The 21,442-nt window shown below is 43.8% G+C and overlaps 1 pseudogene; it reads right to left on the bottom strand.

Annotated features, from left to right (window-relative positions):
* Positions 1 to 2,146: 2,146 nt before the first annotated feature.
* On the bottom strand, positions 2,147 to 2,880 carry LOC101982173 (annotated as a pseudogene).
* Between the last annotated feature and the right edge of the window lie 18,562 nt (positions 2,881 to 21,442).

The following is a 21,442-nucleotide window of genomic DNA, read 5'->3' as shown; positions in this document are numbered from 1 at the left end:
AAAAAAAAAAAAAATACCCATCTGTTAGGTATAATGGCATTTGCCTTTAATACTAGCACTCCGAGTTTGAGGTCAGCATGGTCTACAGAGTAAGTTCCAGAACAGTCAAGGAAACAGGCCCACAGAAACCTTGTCTCGGGGTGGGAGGAATGACACACAATAAATAATACCTACCTTTTTAATTTTTTTTTTTTGGTAGATTCATACTGAAATACATAGGGGAACACAGAATGTCCTGGGTGTGTTCTGTATTCTGAAATGCTCTAGGGAAGATGAGGTGATGGAGGAAGGGTGGAAAACAGCAAAATCGTGACAGTTAATTAATCTGCATGTGATTTTGTGCAGGTTCATCACAGATCAAATTTGTTTTTTATTCTATGTTTCCATGTAAAACAGGTTTGTTTTTTTTTGTCATCCGCCATTTTCTATCAAATAGATTTAAAGGGCAGAGCTCAAAATCCAGGCTCCTTTAAAGGTTACTGAGGGTGCTGAGTAGTCAGCTCCTTCAAATCTTTTGAGTTAAGAAACGGGTAGGACTGAGTGCTAAAGAAAGCCATGCAGAGTACATACTTAAGGCCATTGTCATCTTTCAAGACTTGCTATTTCCTGGATAAAGCACACACTCTTGCCTCTGATCTTACTCAGGCTGGGAATGGAGTTTATATTTTGCCCTGCATGGGTATATATCGTTGTATCCCTATACTTACTGAACTAGAAGCTTTTTTTGGGTGGGGGGTGTTGTTGGTTTGGAGGTTTTGTTTCTTGTTTTATTGAGACTGGGTTTATGTATGTATCAGTCCTGGCTGTCCTAGAACTCAATCTGACCAGCCTGGCCTCAAACCCACAGAGATCTGCCTGCTTGTGCCTCCTAAGTGCTGGGATTAAAGGTGTGCACACCACTACCTGGCAACGAGAAGTGTCTTAAAGTCTCCTTCCCTGGTATACATCAAAACAGACCTATTAACTCCTGTAGCAAGGGTACAAAGGAGGCTGGAGAGATGACTCAGTGCATAAGAGTGATTGCTGCTTTTACAGAGGACCTGGTTTAGGTCCCAGCACCCACATGATGGCTCACAAACACCTCCATTTCCGGGGAATCCAGCATAGGATTCTATGAACTCCTGAATGTGTGTGATGCACATAAACTCACAAAGTCAGAGGGAAAAGAAAGTGAGGGGAAGAGAGAGGGAGGGAGAGAAAGAGAGAAGGGTAGGCAGTTTGAATATGTCCCCCATAAGCTCATATATTTTAGTGCATGATCCACAGTTGTTAGAACTGTTTGGAAGGATAGGAAGTATGGCCTTGCTGGATGATGTGTGTCACTGGGAGTAAGCTTTGAGGTTTCAAAAGTCTATTTTAGTTCATTGTGTTTTACTCAGGCTTTCTTGGCGGGCCTACCACCTAGCTCTCAAATAAATCACATGGAGGCTTATTATTACTTATAAATGTCTGGCCTTAGCTTAGCATGTTTCTTGCCTGCTTTTCTTAACATTATCCCCTCTACCTTTTGCCTCTGGGCTTTTACCTTTCTCTATTTCTGTATATCTTTTCTTCTTATTCTGTGTCTGGCTGTGTGACTGGGCGGCTGGCTCCTTTTCTTGCTCCTTCATCTCCCAGATTTCTCCTATTCTCTCTGACTGCCATTCCTACCTTTCCTTCCTCCTGCTTTGCTATTGGCCGTTCATTTCTTTATTAGACAGTCAGGTGTTTTAGACAGGCAAAGTAACCCAGCTTCACAGAGTCAAACAAATGCAACATAAAAGAATGCGACCCATTTTTGCATCAGTAAATATCCCACAGCATAAATAAATGTGACACATCTTTAATACTCTACAGCAGTCTTTGCCATCCCCAGTTAACTCTCCCCCTTTCCCTCCCTCCCTCCCTCTCTCTGCCTTGTGCTTGTGGATCAGACGTAAGTTCTCACTACTACTCCAGCACCATGCTACCTGCTGCCATGCTCGTTGTCACGATGGTCATGGATGCTAACCTTCTAAAACGGTGAACCCCAAATTAAATGCTTTCTTTTGTAAGTGCCTTGGTCACAGTATCTTGTCACAGCAGTAGAAAAATAACTAAGACTCAGAAGTGGGGAAGGAAGATATTACACCAAGAAATTGTTCTCTGTAATTTTTTTTTCAGAACCACACAGAGACTGCTCATGTTTATTAGCAGAAGGAGAACCCCACACATCCGTTCACAAGAACACTAAGAATCTTAGAACTGATGATACCCACCCCTCCCAATACCCTTCTTCTCTAAGCCCCACCCTAAACTTAGTTTGGGCCCGTTAGAAAATTTTGGGCTTCTAGCATTTTTTATCTGGAAACCATATGAATGTACTGTCTGGACTGTTTTTCATGTCTCCATCCACCTGTCCCTGTGGGCTGTAGACAAAAATCTGCAAGACTCTCCTCAGTCACTCAGTTCTAGATCAAAATCTGGATATAACTCCTTGGTGGTGACACCGCGGGTCAGAGCCAGCTTTCCCAGAAGCATCTGTGCCACATCCTTGATGTCATTGTACTCATGGAGAAGAGCGATATGATCCTCCAGTTCAATCACACAGTAGCCTTCTTTTACTAACTGGGAAATCTCCTTGTCCAGCATGTCCTGTTTCTCCTTCAGTTTCTGAATGTCAGCTTTCAAAGACTCCTCGCTGCTGTCATCAGGCAGTTCAGTCCTGGGAAACAGACGCGGCGATCGGAAGGGCCCATAGCATTTTCGGCCGAGGTACCCGGATCGGGGTCGTCTGATGCATAGAAGGGTCCAGGGTTGGGGTTTAAACGGCTGCTGCAGCGCCTTCAGGTAACCAGAAATCAGCGATGGAGACCACCAAGAGACCTGTTCTCTGTAATTTTTAATAAATACAATGAGCATTGTCTGAGATTCCCAGACTAGATATTCAATCCAAATCATCTATAGCCAAGATGCCTGCTTATAGATCTGCAGGGGAAGATTTGGATGTGTTTTGAAATACGTTACTTTCTTTGCCAGCCCCAACAGATGGTCATCCTTATTGCTTTTAACAGAATTTTTAACTGATGTGACAATAGCCATATGGTCGTTCTGGGAGGAGGCTAAATATTTGCATTAATCTTATCTTTGATTAAGCCACCATTTTACTGTATAAGTCTAAGAACATCTTCAAACTGAAAGACAATTAAGTGAAAGTATTTTGTGTTTTTAATATGATTACTGGGGCTGGAGAGATGGCTCAGAGGTTAAGAGCACTGGCTGCTCTTCCAGAGGTTCTGAGTTCAATTCCCAGCAACCACATGGTGGCTCACAACCATCTGTAATGAGGTCTGGTGCCCTCTTCTGGTGTGCAGGCATACATGCAGGCAGAATGCTATATACATAATTAATAAATAAAAAAATAATAAAAATTGATGACTGTGTCCACAGCATACAGTCACAATTATGAATTTGTGCTATCCAAATGTTTTAATTTTTTTTTTTTTTTTGGATTTTCGAGACAGGGTTTCTCCGTAGCTTTTTGGTTCCTGTCCTGGAACTAGCTCTTGTAGACCAGGCTGGCCTCGAACTCACAGATCCGCCTGCCTCTGCCTCCCGAGTGCTGGGATTAAAGGCATGTGCCACCACCGCCCGGCTATTGTTAATTTTTTAAATAAGTGCTTCTGTTTTTCCAATAAGATTCAATGTAGGGGGGCTGGAGAGATGATGGCTCAGCGGTTAAGAGCATTGCCTGCTCTTCCAAAGGTACTGAGTTCAATTCCCAGCAACCACATGGTGGCTCACAACCATCTGGAATGAGGTCTGGTGCCCTCTTCTGGGCATACACACAGACAGAACATTATATACATAATAAATAAATATTTAAAAAAAAAAAAAAAGATTCAATGTAGGCCTGTGTTTGACTTTAACAGTCAGATAAACTCCTGTCCTCTCTCCCCTCTGGATATGGTGGTCTTATGGATAGAAGGTGAACACCTTAGGAGAGGAAAATTAACAAACATTTCTTGAGCACTGTGCAGAATCTTCCATTAACTTAGTACAGAATACCAAGTTTGAGGCTTTGAATGGGCTCTCAAAGTAAGAAACTATTTCCTCCTGCTTCTTAGTAACCTGTTACCCACCTCAGGGAGCCCAGGTTACAACCCACAAGTTGAGAACCAATACTCTAAAAGGACTAGGAAAAGTAGGAATTTTATTTATATATATATATATATATATATATATATTCATAGTTTTAGTAATATTATACCCCACTTCAGGTACTAATTTAGTTTTAGTTATCTACTTCTATGTAAAAACCTACCTCAGTTGCTTTGTCATTTCCCAGCTTGTCAAACTATTTTTTGTTTCGTTTTTTATGAATGTAAGTGCTAGGCCAGATGTGGGTGGTGCCCACCTTTAGTCCTAGCACTTGGAGAAGGAGACATGTGAATCTCTGTGAGGCAAGCCTGGACTACATCGTCCAGACCATCCAGGGCTACATAAAGAGATACTCTCTGTGGAGAAAAATGCTTAGCCTTGGAGATTATGGCAAGAATAAGAGAATGTCTAAGAGTTAAACCCAGAATGGATACCTCCCAAGACTGTATCAAGTGACCATCACTAAGGAGGCTATCCCATAATATTGTAGTAGGTTGTGTTTTACTCTTTTATTCTTGGCACTTTGGGGGCCCATCACCCAGCACCCAAATAAATCACTCACATGGAGACTTCTTTCTTATGAATGCCCAGCCTTAGCTTGGCTTGTTTTTTGCCAGCTTTTCTTAACTTAAAGTATCCCAACTACCTTTTGTCTCTGGGCTTTTTCCTTTTGTCTCTTCTGTATATCTTACTTTCACTCTTAACTCTGGCTGGCTGGCCCCTAGCATCTTCCTCTCCTTGTTCTCTTGCTCTTTTTCTTTCCAGATTTCTCCTTCTATTTCTCCTCTCTGCTTGCCAGCCCCACCTACCCTTTCCCTTATCTCACTATTGGCGATTCAACGCTTTATTAGACCATCAGGTGTTTTAGACGGGCAAAGAAAGAATCAACAGCTTTACAGAGTTAAACAAATGCAACACAAAAGCAACACATCTTTACATCATTAAACAAGTGCTCCATAGCTTAAAAAAATGTAACATATCTTAAAATAATATTCTACAACACAATATCCTATAACATGCCCAACCTAACAATGAACAATTCTCCACATAACCAAAACAGATAAATGAATTTAAAAAGGCCACACAGTATCTGAACGAGAATCACAAAGAAAATAAGAGACTGTAAAGGTCAGATGGGAAAGTTGGTTGGCAGCCTCAATAACAAATTATATCAAGCAGAGGGAAAAATGTGGAGGGGGGGGGGGTCTCTGCAAACACCACAGCCAGTAGAGTGTTGATTACAAGAGGCAAGAAGGAAGTCCAGCTCAGCAAGACTCAGTAGACAGCAGTGGTTTAAACTCTGAGAACCTGACACCAGCTCAGTTATTTTAGGCATATTTAAGCACAGCACAATTTGGAAAAAAGTTTCCTGGTGATAATTAATTCAGTCCCATATGCACAACAAAGCTTAAGACATGATTACATTGAAACTCTTGTAAAGTACAAGTGACATCTTCCACAAAGATAGGGTCTATAGATTAACAGAGGAAACAGGCTCAAGATAAACAAACTCATGATAAGGGTCTTGGGAAGGATAGTGCCATAGATTGGTTGAGACAACCCTAAGATAAGGGTCTGAGGGCGCTGGTATGGCCTGGCTATACAGATAATGCAAAGGTTACCCAACTTAACGACATCTGTTTCCAGTTCTCTGGGCAGAAAACGGGTGGTACATCTCTCTTTGAAGGAACAGCCCTGTGTGTTTAACATTCCTGGTTTCCCTAGTGCCTATCTGTGAGCACAAGGACCTACGGCCTCCTACAAAAAAAATAACAGCCTGAAGACAGATCTTTTGAGTTCTTAGTGTCTGACAGAAAGAACAAAAGAGAGGTTTAAAAAAAAGGTATGATGAGAAAATGCAAGAGCTTTGGGATACCCTTTAGAAATTAAAATATTTAAGATCTTTGGCATACTTGAGGAAGAAGAAGTAAAGATGGGGGCATAGAAAACCTTTTCCGTAAAATAACAGTAGAAAACTCCCCAAGTTTTTGGCAAGACATGACCATCCAGGTAAAAGAGGCATTTAGACCCTCAAACACACATTACCATAAAAGTACATCACTATGACATATTATAGTTAAATTGTTAAAAAAAAAAGGACAAAGAAAGTAATATAATCTACAAGAGGGAAATGTCAAGTAATAAAGTCAAATGCATCAGATTAACAGCAGATTTCTTAGAAAGAATTCAAGTACAAAGAGGGCATGAAATGATGTATTTTGGGTCCCAGAAGAAAATAACTACCAACCAAGATTATTGTACCCAGCAAGGCTATACTTCAGTTGAAGGAGAAGTAATAAATTAAGGAAATTCATGACCACTAGACCAGAAGTGCAGCAGATCCTTAAGGGAATCCTATTCTCAAAAAAGAAGGAATTTAGTAAGCACTGTCATTAAGAATATGAATAAATCCCACTAGGAAAGAGATATTACTAAAACAGTAAACCATCAGATTTATGAGATAGATAGGAAAAAATAAGCAAAATATATTCAAAACTACATGAAGAATATCATGAGATGTAAATGTATATGCCAAATGTTGGAACAGCACCTAATTTTATAAAAACAAAATGCTAGTGGATATAAAAAGTAAGTTTAGGCTACAATGTAACAGTGGGTAACTTCATTACCAACAATGATTTTGCATAACTCGAGAAAATGTCTCGAAATTCATGTAAGAGCACAAAGACTTCAAGTAATCAACGAAACCTAAGCAAAACCATGCTGGAGACAAAGTAAGACATAAGGAAAACATCTCAGGGTATTGGCACACGTAGATATTCTAGATAAGACTTCAAAAATAGAAAAACAAAACTTGACAGCTGGAATTACGTCCAAAGGCTCTACCCAGCAAAGCAGATGCTCTTCACTTTGTCAACCTACAGAATGAACCGGCCTGTGGCGGTCTGAATAAGAATGGCCCCCATAGGCTCATGTATTTGGATGCTTTGTCCCCAGGTGATGGAACTGTTTGGGAAGGATTGTGAGGTGTGGCTTTACTGGAAGATGCTGGAGGAGACGTGTCACAGGGCAGGGGTTAGAGGTTTCTAAAGATTCCTGCCATTCCTAGCATGCTCTCCCCACTGCTTGTAGGTCCAAATGTGAACTCTCAGCTGCTCCTGCTGCTATGCCTTTGTCCTACTATCCTGGACTCTAATCCTCTGGTGCCATAAACCTAATTAAATTCTTCCTTTTGCTAAAAAAGGAAAGGAAAGAGAAAGCAATGTAAGTGCTAAATAGGACAGAATTCATTAAAATAAAATAGATGACTTGAAAAAGTAGTCTGGGGGGCTGGAGAGAGGCTCAGCAGTTCAGTTCCCAGCACCCACATGGCAGCTCTCAACTGCCTGTAACTCTGTCTCCAGTGGTTCTGACACTGTTGTGTACACTGTGAATATGTGTCACTCTGGTTAATAAAAAGCTGAACGACCAATAGCTAGCGGGAGTTTCAAGACAGAGAGAACACTAACAAGAAGGTCAGGGTTGCCAGGAGACACAGAGGGAGCAAGATATACTGGAAGACAGGTAAAGCCACTAGCCATGTGGCAATCGGTAAATTAATAGAAATGGGTTGTTATAAGAGCTAGTTAGTAATAAGTCTAAGCTATGGCCAAGCTTTAATAATATTGGTCTCCAAGTCATTACTGGGGAGCCATAGATCCCAATGAAAAAGACCGACTTCACAACACTCTCACACAGACATACACACACAAAATACCAATGCACATAAAAATAGATAGATAAAAATTAGCCTTGCCAGGCAGTGGTGGCACACTCCTTTGATCTGAGCACTTAGGGGGCAGAAGCAGATGCATCTCTATAAATTTGAGGCCAATCTGGTCTACAAAGTAAATTTCAGGCCATCCAGGACTGTTGCACAAAACAAAAAAACAAAAGAAAAATTAGCCTCCTTAAGGACAGGAAACATAGCTCGGTGATCGAGTGTTTGTCTGGCATGTGTGAGGCCTGTATTCATTCCCAAGCACTGGAAACAGATCCCTCTCCCGGGAGCATTATACTATTGTTTATGTCAAACTACCTTCAGTTTCTCTCTCCTTCAATTCCCCTCTTTGTTCCTTCCTCCCTCTAGCCCATCCTGATTTCTGCTTTCCTTCCTTATTCCATCCCTTCCACCCCCCACATCTTTTGAAGCCAATTTAAAAAGAACACCAAGCAGGGTAACGGAATCTCCGAAGTATGTCATGCTGTCCTGCGCCTTCCTCAGTTCTGGCCTTCAGCCTCACGTCTCCTGAGCAGAGTAGAAGCCATTGCGGACAAGAGCTGCCCTCACCTGAAACCCTGGTGAGGGTCAGGACTAGAGAGTGAGGGCTGAGCAGGAGAGAGAGCAGCAGAAGACCTAAGCCCTGCTAGGTGAGACCCCTTTTTAGGTCAATGGTCAGGTCCCTGCGCAATTCACAGGCCTGCTCGGTGATGTCTGTGATGTCATAGTGTTAGTCTTGATTTCCTAGATTTGCCCTTGAATGCTTCTTAGAGTAACATGGAAAATCAGATGTCATAGAGGAACCTTTAGTTCACAAATTATGCTGAATTAGCCGGGCGGTGGTGGCGCACGCCTTTAATCCCAGCACTCGGGAGGCAGAGGCAGGCGGATCTCTGGGAGTTCGAGGCCAGCCTGGTCTACAAGAGCTAGTTCCAGGACAGGCACCAAAGCTACAGAGAAGCCCTGTCTCGAAAAACCAAAAAAAAAAAAAAATTGCTGAATTAGAGGAGTCTGAGATCATGTCTCTAGTCATGGATCAGAAACTACCCTTGATTTTTTTATTTTTTTTATTTTCTATTATTTATTTATTTATTAAAGATTTCTGCCTCCTCCCCGCCACCGCCTCCCATTTCCCTGCCCCTCCCCCAATCAAGTCCCCCTCCCTCATCAACCCAAAGAGCAATCAGGGATCCCTGCCCTGTGGGAAGTCCAAGGACCACCCACCTCCATCCAGGTCTAGTAAGGTGAGCATCCAAATTGCCTAGGCTCCCCCAAAGCCAGTATGTGCAGTAGGATCAAAAACCCATTGCCATTGTTCTTGAGTTCTCAGCAGTCCTCATTGTCCACTATGTTCAGCGAGTCCGGTTTTATCCCATGCTTTTTCAGACCCAGGCCAGCTGACCTTGGTGAGTTCCCGATAGAACATCCCCATTGTCTCAGAATGTGGGTGTACCCCTCGCGGTCCTGAGTTCCTTGCTCGTGCTCTCTCTCCTTCTGCTCCTGATTTGGACCTTGAGATTTCAGTCTGGTGCTCCAATGTGGGTCTCTGTCTCTGTCTCCTTTCATCGCCTGATGAAGGTTAATATTCAGGAGAATGCCTATATGTTTTTCTTTGGGTTCACCTTCTTATTTAGCTTCTCTAGGATCACGAATTATAAGCTCAATGTCCTTTATTTATGGCTAGAAACCAAATATGAGTGAGTACATCCCATGTTCCTCTTTTTGGATCTGGCTTACCTCACTCAGGATAGTGTTTTCAATTTCCATCCATTTGAACGCAAAATTCAAGAAGTCCTTGTTCTTTACTGCTGAGTAGTACTCTAATATGTATATATTCCATACTTTCTTCATCCATTCTTCCATTGAAGGGCATCTAGGTTGTTTCCAGGTTCTGGGGCCTGAGGATACTGCTCAATTGGCAGACTGCTTGCCTAACACTGACAAAGCCCTGGGTTCAGTCTCTATACGAACTGGGAGGTAGAAGCACCAAGATCAGAAGTTCAAGGTTGTTGTCAGCTATATATGGAGTGAAAAACCAGCCTGAGATACTTGAATCCTTTTCTTGGGGGGGGGGGGGAGGAAAAAGAAGAAAACGAAATGGGGAAGAAAAAAGCCATTGAAAATAATTGTAAGGATGTCTTTTATCATGTAGGAAGTTTATTGGAAAATGCATCAAGACGGATTTGTACCTGTTTGAGCTCTCCAAAACAGGCCACGGCTGAAGGAGCCTGTGGTGTCGGGTAGGTGCTGCTTTAGTTTTTCTGCAGCTTGGCTGCCATTTGCTTTGCTTTACCTAATACAGTTGTATTAGGTTAAGTACAGAGCTGCACGCTGTTTTACAGTTTGACCACTAGATGGAGAATCTATCTTCTCTATCAGCCAAGACAAATCTTGAATTGTGTCTGTCTAGTGCAGTACTGGAGGCTGCTCCTGACCAAATACACGATGCAGACAACGCGAGAGTGCCATTCTAGTCAGCAGAGAAAGACGGGAGCTCAAGAACCTGTATCTCAGAGCAGCCTGGAACTTTAAAATTCTCATTTTACACTTCTAAATTTGAAATTTTTATATTTTAATTTACATTAGTCTATTTCTTTTCTTTTTTCTTTCCTTTCTTTTTTTCTTGGAGACAGGGTCTTGATATGTCTTAATATGTATCTCTGGTTATCCTGGAACTCACTATACCAGGCTGGCCTCAGACTCATAAAATCCACCTGCCTCTGCCTCCTGAGTACTCAGATTAAAATCATGTGCCACTACTCCTGGCTTACATCAATCTATTTCTTTTTTTTTTAAATATTTTATTTATTTATTATGCATACAATATTCTGTCTGTGTGTATATCTGCAGGCCAGAAGAGGGCACCAGACGTCATCATAGATGGTTGTGAGCCACCATGTGGTTGCTGGGAATTGAACTCAGGACCTTTGGAAGAGCAGGCAATGCTCTTAACCACTGAGCCATTTCTCCAGCCCCACATCAATCTATTTCTAAATTTAAGACCTTGGTACTTTTCTTCCTATACTATCCAGGCAGATTTGAAACTGAATGGCTCAAACAATCCTCCTTCTTCAGCTTCCTGGATAGCTGGGATGGACAGGTGTGTGCCGACACACTCAGCTTCTGTGTGTACTATGAATGCAAAATGTAAACAAGATATACAATGAAGAAAAGAACAATTCCAAAATGTTAGCAGACTTTTGGATGACATCACACCTCATTTTGAATGTCAAGTAGCATTCCTGTAGGGTGAGGTGAAGATTGTCACAAAAAATACAGAGCAGAGAGTGTATTAGTCAGGGTTCAGACATGGTAGAATGAGCATCTATATTAAAAGGGAATTGTTAGAGTTTCGTTAAAGTGACTTACATCTGTGGCCTGAGTAGACCAACAATGGCTTTCTCCTGACAAAAAGGCCAAGAACCGGTAGTTGTTCAGTCAGTGAGGCTGGATGTCTCAATCGCTCTTCAGTCTGGTTGGGATCCCAAAGAAGTAGGTTCTAATACTACCTCAGGAAACCCTCAGCAGCAAGACAGATGAACTTGCCAGCCAGCGTGAAGGCAAGCAGGCAAAAAGCCAAAGCTTCTTTTTTTCATATACTTTTACATAGGCTGCGATCAGAAGGTATGACTCAAATTTAGGGTAGGTCTTCCCCCCTCAAATGGTCCAGTCAAGAAAGTCCCTCCTAGGAGTGCTTTGGTACTTAGGTTTTAGTTGATTCTAGATGTAGTAAAATTGACAACCAAGATTAGCCATCAGAGAGAGCATGAGCATACATTTTCAGGGTAGGAGTGAGATTTGACAAATAGTAGATATTTGGAGGTGCAGAGACAGTAATTAATTTAGTCAGCCGTGGAACTGCTGCTGAAGGTTTCTGTGAGGTACCAGTGCATGATCAGGCCCTGCTCTTCCATGTTCCATCCTTGGGATGACTAGGAGCTGCCTTTTCCACACAGCGTCAAACACTCCCCACTGGAGTGACTACGATGTGGATGTCTTGTGGGCAGAGAGTTCATAGCATTGTGCTTGCTGCATGGTGGTATGATGGATATCAACCGGAGAAGACCACTTCCACATGGGTTTAAGGCAATAGCAAGTCTTTGTTAGCCAGCTGGTGACTACACTGGCTGTTCAGGATCCCAGTGTAGCCCTGAGCCTTTCTCAGGGTGAGTTTTAAGCATAAAGGCCATATTCTGAGTTGACATACTTCAGTTAGCAATAACGGTTACCCAGAAACAGAACTACAAATGCCAACAAGCAAGGTTAGTTCATTTAGAGACTTTCCCAGAACTATGGACTTTGGTGGATTAGGTCTTTGTTTTTGTTTTGGCTGGTGGTGCTGTCTACATGCTGAATTTTATGGCCGGAATGGTATACTTTCCCCATCATGGAGTCAGTCATGCTAAGGTCTGAAGGCATGTTATAGTAGCTGCTCTGAAGGAAGATGCAGAGCCTGGGAGGCTAGAGAAGTGAGAAGGCATTGGACCAGCTTGGTAGAGGGTAACATGTAATGAACTAGGAGGCTGCAATGGGGATGATGCAGAGGCATATGAAAGGCAGGCTCAGATGTGTCAAAATAAACAGAAGATGAGAGAAAATCCAATCCCAAACTGATTTTCCCTACCTTTTCCTCATTAGAAAAGGTATTCATACTATTAATTGGAGATGCTTAAAAAATACTGCTGGGTGTGGTGGCTCACATCTTTAATCCCAGCACTTGGGAAGCAGAGGCAGGCAGATCTCTGTGAGTTCAAGGAAAACCTGGTTTACAAAGTGAGTTCCAGGACTGTAGTAGGAGCTGTGGGCTACATTCCTGCCACCCAGCTCCCGGCCGTTTGGCTAGCTTATGCCCCAAAATAACAACACAAAAACTGTATTCTTTTTAAACACTGCTCTAGCCCTTACTGGCTAATTCTCATATCCCGATCAACCCATCTCTAATAATCTGTGTAGCACCAGTCTTACCGGGAAAGATTCAGCATGTCTGACCTGGCGGCTTGCTTCATCGCATCTGCCCTGGAGAGCAGCCGGCTGGCATCTGTCTGAGGCGGCTTACCTCACTTCCTCTTCCTCCCAGCATTCTGTTCTGTTTTCTCTACCCACCTATGTTCTAACCTATCAGGGCCAAGCAGTTTGTTTATTAATTAACCAATGACCTTCGTCCATCACAGGACAGTCAGGGCTGTTTGACAGAGAAACCCTGTCTCAAAAAAATCAAAAGAAAGAAAAGAAAAAAAGAAAAGATGGCATTACCTGAGCATCTAATGTATATTGCTACAATATAAATTAAAAACTGATTACTTGGGATCTGGTGTAGGTGTACAAGACCCAATACATTTATCATGTACATATTATCATGTACAAAACATGATAATAGCTAAGAACACTGCACACGAGCAGAGAGGCCAGCAAAATGGCTGCAACAAAATGGCTGCAACATGATGAACACAGTACCCTTGGGGGCTTTGATAGCGGTTTTGAAATACATTGATGTGCTTTTTGTTTTTGTATGTCTTGTTTGTGTCTTTCCCCCTAGTTTAAACATTACTGCCTTCAAAAGTTTAGGATTTTTACAACAGGAATGCAAAGATTTACTCTTTTCCTCTAGAACCTCATTTCAAAAGTAAAGATCTTCAAAGCCAGATCTCTCCATTAGATTCTAGCCAAGAAGACACTTTGGGGAATGTAGCTCAGCTCGTAGACTGCTTGCCCGGTATGTACAAAGCCCTAGGTTCATTCCCCAGCACCAGCACTGTATAAACCAGCCGTGGTGCATACCTGTAATCTCAGGAGACCAGATCAGTCCCCCTCAGCTCCTTAGTGAGGTGGAGACCAGCCTTGGATACAGAGGACTCTGTCTCAAAACAGCAACAACAGAAATCTTACAGAGGAGGGCAATAGTGAACAGATAATTAGATGCACGAGAAATGGAGGCAGGGAGAAAGCAGAGTGGCTGCTGAAGTTCTATTAAAAAGCGGTCACAGAGGCAAGATCAGAGGGGCGGGAAGGTGATCCTAGGAGGACGTGCATCCACGGCAGAGCGCAGCAGCGTCCAACAAGTACCGCTCCAGCTCCAGACCGCTCCCAGCCCGCTCACACTGGTGTCTCCAAGGGCTGGGTTACAGTTTACATGATCATGTGACTTGCAAACATCAAGCCCCAGAGCAGAGAGCTGGATAGGGCAAAGGCAGGATTGGCCTGCCGAGCACAGATTCGGAACATGCTTGCTGAGTAGAAGGGCCAACTTGTCCTGTTTGAAATGTGCAAAATATCCTCAACTATTTGGAGATATCTGAGGCATGGAGTAGTATAGTTTTTAATATAAACCATAAGACATGAGGTCATGGTAATTTCCTGTCACACACACAAAAAAAAGGCAATAAAAACCCTTCCTGGTTAGGGAGGAGGAGCCTAGAGAGAAGGCCAGCAGCGTGGAATTCTCCAGTTGGGTGAAAGGGAAGCTTCGAAGAAAGGCAGCTCAGGCATTCTTTCTGTTCGGGGACTTGGAAGAAACACCCCACACCAAAGTAGGGTTGTTGCAAACAGAGCCGCAGGGCTGGAGTGTGCTGGGTGAGCAGAAAGGAGCGTGGCTGGGGCTCCCTGAGCTTTTAAGGGTCCCGAGTATCCTAAATAAAGCCCACAATGTGACTGGGTTTGAGATCCCAGCCTATGCCTCAGCAAACCAGACTTTACCGCCTATCCTCAATAAGCCAGTTAAAGCAGCCAAATGAATGATAAAAGTCAAGGGAAAAGATTTTTACTTAATGTGGCCACGTTGAAAAAACGAGACAAAGGGATCTAGTGACCCACTCAAGTTTGCATTGGGGTCTTGAAGTTAAGGCTGAGTTTTAAGTAGAAGCCAAGCTAAACAGTCCTGGGCAGGCTGTGGTTCGTAACCACGGTCCTGTTATTGCCTGGCTGACAAATTGCTAATCTCTTTCCTGAAATTTTCCTTCTGCCTGGCCCAGTCTTTAGATTTTTCTCTTCTCCCAGCATGAGGTTCCTGGGGGAATTCCAGTCTCTTGGGGCCCATTCTTCCAGTAGTCTGATGACCGGAGTGAAAGACACAGTGTCTCTTTAGAATGTCAGCCATCCTGCTAGGCTGGTTACAACAGGGCTGGTGTCTTTGAGAGGGCTCCCCAATGACTGTGAGGACCTGTGAGACCCAAGGGACTGGATTCAGTCCAGGAGGGCTACACCCTAAGCGAGAAGCCGAGGCCAGCACAGGAGGCATCCACAGCAGGACATAGCAGTCTTGCAGCAAATGGTACCCACAGTAGAGAAAACACCTCTGCCTGCAAGGGGCAGAGGGCAAAAGGTGAAGCAGACCTTCCTCTCTACGGTGCAGAACCAGGTGATGGCGTGTATCACCTGCCTGCTGCCTGCACCCAGTCTGAGGTGTAAAGAGAAAGAACAACCGAGGTGTGCCTAAAGAGAGACAAATCTGAACGGTCTAAATAGGAGTCCTGGCTGCTTTTCTAAGAGAAAAGGTCTAAACTAGAGGAGTCCTTAAAAGAACAAGGTGAAACTTTCCATAAAATAGAATTGGGGGGGGCTCTCTGTTTTTACTGACATACAAACCCAAGTTAAAATAAATATCTCTGCACATGGGTCATTTAACCATATACTGTACACCCGATGTGTGTGTACACCTTGGGCAAGTATGCTAGCCCTGAACCTAATCTTTCTTTCTTCCTTTCTTTTTTCTTCCTTCCTTCCTCCCTCCCTCCCTCCCTCCCTCCCTCCCTCCCTTCCTCCCTCTCCCTTTCCCTCCCCCTCCTTTCTTTCTTTTAGACAGGGTTTCTCTGTGTAGCCCTGGCTGTCCTGGAACTCTCTCTGTAGACCAGGCTGGCCTCAAACTCTTGGACTCAGAGATTCACCCGCCTCTGCCTCCTGAGTGCTGGGATTAAAGTGTGCACCACCGCCACCCAGCAAGGTCCTGAATTTAAACATACACAGCTGTGTCAATGTGCACATGTCTAGTCCCAGATATTCCTAAAGTTCACTTAAAGCCAACCTGCTCAACATGGTAAGATGCTACCTGAAACAAAAATCCCAATGAACATACACGTGCCCACATAATAAGCACACACAGAGAACTTTACACACACGTGAGCACACGTGCACGCATGTGCGCGTGCACACACACACACACACACACACACACACACACACACTTTTCAGCCCTTCAATCTCCTTTGTTCTTAGATTAATCTTTCCCTTAGGTGATGCATGTCATTCTGATGGGTCAACAGTCATCGGGCAGCAATATCATTTTGGGAGAAAAACAAATCTTGGCTTAAAATTTTTTTTTGTTTTGTTTTGTTTTTCGAGACAGGGTTTCTCTGTGGCTTTGGAGCCTGTCCTGGAACTAGCTCTGTAGACCAGGCTGGTCTCGAACTCACAGAGATCTGCCTGTCTCTGCCTCCCGAGTGCTGGGATTAAAGACATGCGCCACCACCGCCCGGCTTTGGCTTAAAGTGTCATCCCAAACTGCATGAGCCTCACAAAGACATTTGATCTAGACCACTTCCCAGGAGGCCTCTGTGTGGAATCCTTTATGTCTCTTTTCCCAAGCCCTGCAGGTTCACTGAAGAGGCCTTGGAATTCGGTAAAATTCTCATATTGCCTCATCAGTGGCTCACTTTCCTGTTCCAGCTGCCACGAGCCCTTAGGAAGCTCAACCACAGAACAGAAAGCCTCCGCTGATGGGGATAGCCTCTGTGCAGCTTTCGGAGGACCTCAGGCAGGTGCATGCTGGATCCTTACCTATGGTAGCAGGACCTTCATTTGTTTCTTGCTCCTTTATGAAATGTTCCTTCAGAGGCCTCCCTGGTGAACACGGCCCTCACCTTTACATCAACAGCAGTAAGCAGAGGCTATCATCTGTCTTTCCCATTGTGTAGTTGTGTGCAAATGCATGTGTGTATAGATACACATTCCTGTGCATGTATGTGAAGGCAGAGGTGGACACTGGTGTCCTCAACTGCTTCCCGCCGTATTATTCTGAGGCGGTGTCTCTCACTGCGACTGGAGCTCAGCCATCGTGCTAGGCTCGTTGGCTAGCTAACTCCTGAAATCCCGTCCCTGCCTTCCTGTGATAGAATTAGAGGCTCACACTGCCCACGCTTGGATTTCTAGGTGGGTGCTGGGGATTCCAAGTCAGCTCCTCATGCTTGCACGGCAAACTTTCCTCTCTGTGCCATCTCCCCAGTCCCTGTCTTTCCTGTTCTAACAGCAACAAGAAGCCCTTCAAGGCTGACTCTTTGTCTTGAATCTTTTCCCTGCTGGCTAGAGAAAGGATATGGGCAACTAAGCCCATTTCTCCAACATTCATGTGGCCTCTTTCCTCCATGGCCCAATCTCCCAAGCTGCCCTCTCAACGATGAAGGCTGCTCCTTCAAACCTCGCTGGAGCATCTGTCTGTCTCTGAACCCAGCCCTCTAATCTCCCCACAGCCTCCAGCTGTGTGGCCCAGGTTACTCTCTGACTTTCCCTGGCGCTTCCATGACTTTCTCTGGAAAGATTCAGCATTTCCAGCTGTTCAGAATCCAAGTTCTTCTTCTGCAAGATTTCTGGTGTCTGTCCCACGTGGCACACTGCTGTGCATTTCCTCTGCTCCGTCCCACCCCAGGCTGCTCCAGGAACTCACGGGTCTCATCCATCTGGGTCACACAGACCAAGGGACACTCATTCAGGGTCTCCGAATCTAAGATCCACTAGACGCCATTCCTAACCCTCTGAGCTGCGCCTAGGAGTGTGCTGCCCTGGGTAGTTCGTGTAGAAAGCAGGCAGATGACGGCTGAACCATCAGCCCTCTCTGTCACCGCAGATTTGACCAGCGAGGCCTTGGAAACAGTCCCTCTTAGGTGCTTCAGCTCCCTTGACTTCCTGATTTCTCCCTCCCAACCCAGGAAATGCTTCTGTGGTTTTCCTGCCCAAGAAGAAGGCAGGGGAGCTGTCTGTGAGTCACTTCATTGTCCTTACTCTGCGGTAAATTCTCCTAAAGTTGAAAAGTTCGATCCTCTAATATGGTTTAAGCTTTGCAACCAAGCCTTTTTTGAATGATAAATAAGATCTTTTATTTTTCTTTTCTTTCAAAGGCTTGACTCATACAAATCCAGAGTGCTATGATTTGAGATTCCTTTGGCAGGTGTGAATATAAAAATCCACTCAGAACTTCTTTCCAATGAAATGATTTCTTTGTAGACAGCGTCTGCTCTCCCCAAACAATGAGTGCCATTGTGGAGTAGGTGGAAATATGCACAATGATTTTAGGAGACAAAAAAAAAACTTCCTCTCTAAGGGGCCCCGTGAGATGGCTCAGATGACAGAGAGCACTTGCCAAGCAAGCCTGACGGGTTGAATTCTGTCCGGGAACCCACATAAAGGTAGGAGGAGAGAACCGCCTCTGCCAGTGAGTCCCCTGCCTCATGTGCACACTGTGTGCTTGAACGGACATGCACACATTATAGTAACACATTTTAGAAATGTAAAATTCTGACATCTCCTAACACTATCCCAGGATATCTTTAGAAACAAGTTTGACTACAGCTTTGCTTTGAAATTATTGCCGATATTATAGCTTTCTTCTTCCTCTTTATTTTCCTTCAAGAGTACAGGCAGGATGTCAGAGATGTTTAATGGACCTTTTCCCTACTGCCGAGTCCTGCAAAACCACATTCACTGGGAAAGTAGTAGCCTTTTGAATTATGAAACAAATATATATATATATATATATAACATTTCTATATAAACAGGTATGGATGTTTTTGACAGAGAGAATAAAAAATAAAATATATGTGTTTGTTTAGAATGGGTGGCTGCATTTTTATCTTCCTTTCTCCTTTTCTTGCCCAGCATAAGCGATTTTTAGGGGGCTAGGGAATGACTTTTTTCAGAGGAATGTGAGCACTTTGGAGAACATCCATCTAAAAAGTCTGTTTAGCTCATGGAACAGATAGTGGTTTTATAAATAATCTTCTCTGGAATACGGAACGAAACCAAAGTGGAAAAGGAAAGAGTGTGGTGGGCATTGACAGGCTTGTCTCTCTTTCTTCCCGCCTTCTCTCTCTCTTTTATATTTATTTAACGTATATGTGTACTGTGTGCCTGCAGTGTCCCTGGAAGCCCAAGAGGGCACTGGATCCCCTGGAGCTGGAGTTAGAGGCAGGTTGAGCCTTGTAGGTGCTGAGAACTGAGTCCAGGTGCTTTGAAAGAGTAGCAAGAGTGCTTAACAGCCGAGCCATCTCTCCAGCCCCCAGACTTTTCCCTCCCCGCCTCTCTTTTTGTTTGTTTATTTATTTATTTATTTATTTATTTATTTATTTATTTATTATTTTTCTGTCTATTTATTTAGTTAGAGACAGGCCCTGACGTAGCTCTGTTGCTACGGAAGTCATTATGGCCTTGAATTCAGAGATCCATTCGCCTGCCTCTGCTTCCTAAGTGCTGGGATTAACAGCGTGTGTCCTCATGCCTGGCCTGATTTGTCCTTCTTAATAATGTATTTTGGTCTTTCCTCGATAATGAAATTTTGGTAAGAAAGGCTACTGAGGTGGCTCGGCAGGCAAAGGTGCTTACTGGCAAGCCCGATGACCCAAGTTGGAGCCCCTGGACCACGTGGTGAAAGGAGAGAACGTGTTCTCACAAGTCTTGACATGACCTTCACAAATGCACCGTGGTGTACACAGGCACACAGACGTGCATACATGCGTACAAAATAAATAAACGTGATTTTTAGGATGGTTTTCAGAGAGAAGACTGAAGGCAACTGTGCCCCTCTTCGAGGGATCCCACCACAGAGACACAGACTACAAGGGGCATCTTTCCCCGACTAACACTCTCATTTCTCCATGGATGCAAGTCAGGTACAAGGTCATAACTGCTTCTACTTACAAGTAACCTTAGTCTGGGTCTCAGAAATGAGTCAAGAGGAATAAGAATTCACGTACAACAAATTTAACAAGCAGCTTGTGAAGTGTTTATCTATTCCTATCTCTCCCGCCAAACGTCAACCAAGTTTGAGCATCTAGACAGGGTGTTCAGCTGAATTTGTGATTCCCTGTAAAACCCTAACGCAGTTTGATCCCAAAACGCCTCTCAAAAAACAAACTGGAATTTAATCTATGTTTGGTTAAAAAAAAAACCCAAAAAACTCAAAGACAGTTTTTTTAATGTTTTTTAGACGTTAGAAGCTTATGTAACTTTAAAATGTCCTCTTCTAAGAAGGAGAACCCTAAGAGAGACATACATGGATCCCCTGGGAAGGAGAAATAGACAAGATCTCCTGAGAAAATTGGGAGTGTGGGGGTGCGGTGGGGTGGGAGAAGGCAGGGCAAAAGGGGAGGGAGAAGGAGAACTTGAGGGAACAGGGTGATTGAGATGGGAAAATGACAGAGAGGGAGAATAAGGAAAAGATATCTTGACAGAAGGAGCCATTATGGGGCTAGTGTAAAACCTGGCACCAGGGAAATTCCCAGGAATCCACAAGGATGAACCCAGCTAAGACCCTAAACAATAGGCCTTCCCCTGTAATCAGACTGACGACTACCTTAATTGTCAGAGAACCTTCATCCAGCAACTGATGGAAGCAGATACAGAGATCCACAGCTAAGCACTGGGCCAAGCTTCTGGAAACCAGTCCAAGAGAGGGAGGAGCAATATATGAACAAAGGGGTCAAGATCATGATGGGGAAACCCACAGAAACAGACCTGAACTAGTGGGAGCTCTCTGACTCTGGACTGATATGGGGGGAACCTGCCTAGGACCAAACTAGACCCTCTGAATGTGGGTAACAGTTACGTGGCTTGGGCAGTCTGTGGGGCCACTGGCAGCGGGACCAGGATCTATCCCTAGTGCTTGAACTGCCTTTTTGGAGCCCATTCTTTTTGGAGGGATACCTTGCTCAGCCTAGACATAGGAGGACAGGCCTTGATCCCGCCTCAAAGTGAATGTGCCAGGCTTTGTTAACTCCCCATGGGAAGCCTCACCCTCTCTGAGGACCGGATGGGGGTGGGGTGGGGAAGGTGGGAGGAGCAGGAGGAGAGGAAGGAGTGGAGCTGGGATAGGTATTTAAAATGAGAAAAGATCGTTAAAAAATATATTAAAAAGAATAAAATACACAGAGAAACCCTGTCTCGAAAAACCAAAAAAAAAAAAAAAAAGAATAAAATAAAATGTCCTCTTCATCTTAACTAAAGCTACATACACAGAAAGAAACCATCGATAATGGCATATACCTGCCATCCCAGCATTCAGGAGGCTGAGGCAGGGAGGATCACCACTAGTTCAAAGACAGCCTGCTCTACCTAGTAAGTTCTAGGCCACCCAGGGCTACAGAATGAGACCCTGTCTTAACCTTTCCCCCACCAAGAAAGAGAGAGAGAACCACATGTGCACACCCCATAGACATTTCCTATAGAACAATGGCAAAAGCCTTATCTGGAGATAATGTTGTTTTTATTGACACTTTTAAATTACTTCAAATAACAACATGGAAACACAAGAACATTAGGAGGAATCATTTTATAATGTGTTTGCTCTATGTTACAATACAGCAAAAGCAAGGATCTTTTTTTTTCTTTTTTTTTTTTTTTTTT

Source organism: Microtus ochrogaster, chromosome 5 (assembly GCF_000317375.1).
Source record: "Microtus ochrogaster isolate Prairie Vole_2 chromosome 5, MicOch1.0, whole genome shotgun sequence".
Taxonomy (NCBI): domain Eukaryota; kingdom Metazoa; phylum Chordata; class Mammalia; order Rodentia; family Cricetidae; genus Microtus; species Microtus ochrogaster.
Note: the sequence above shows the minus strand (reverse complement) of the source record. Positions and strands in the feature narration are given on the sequence as shown.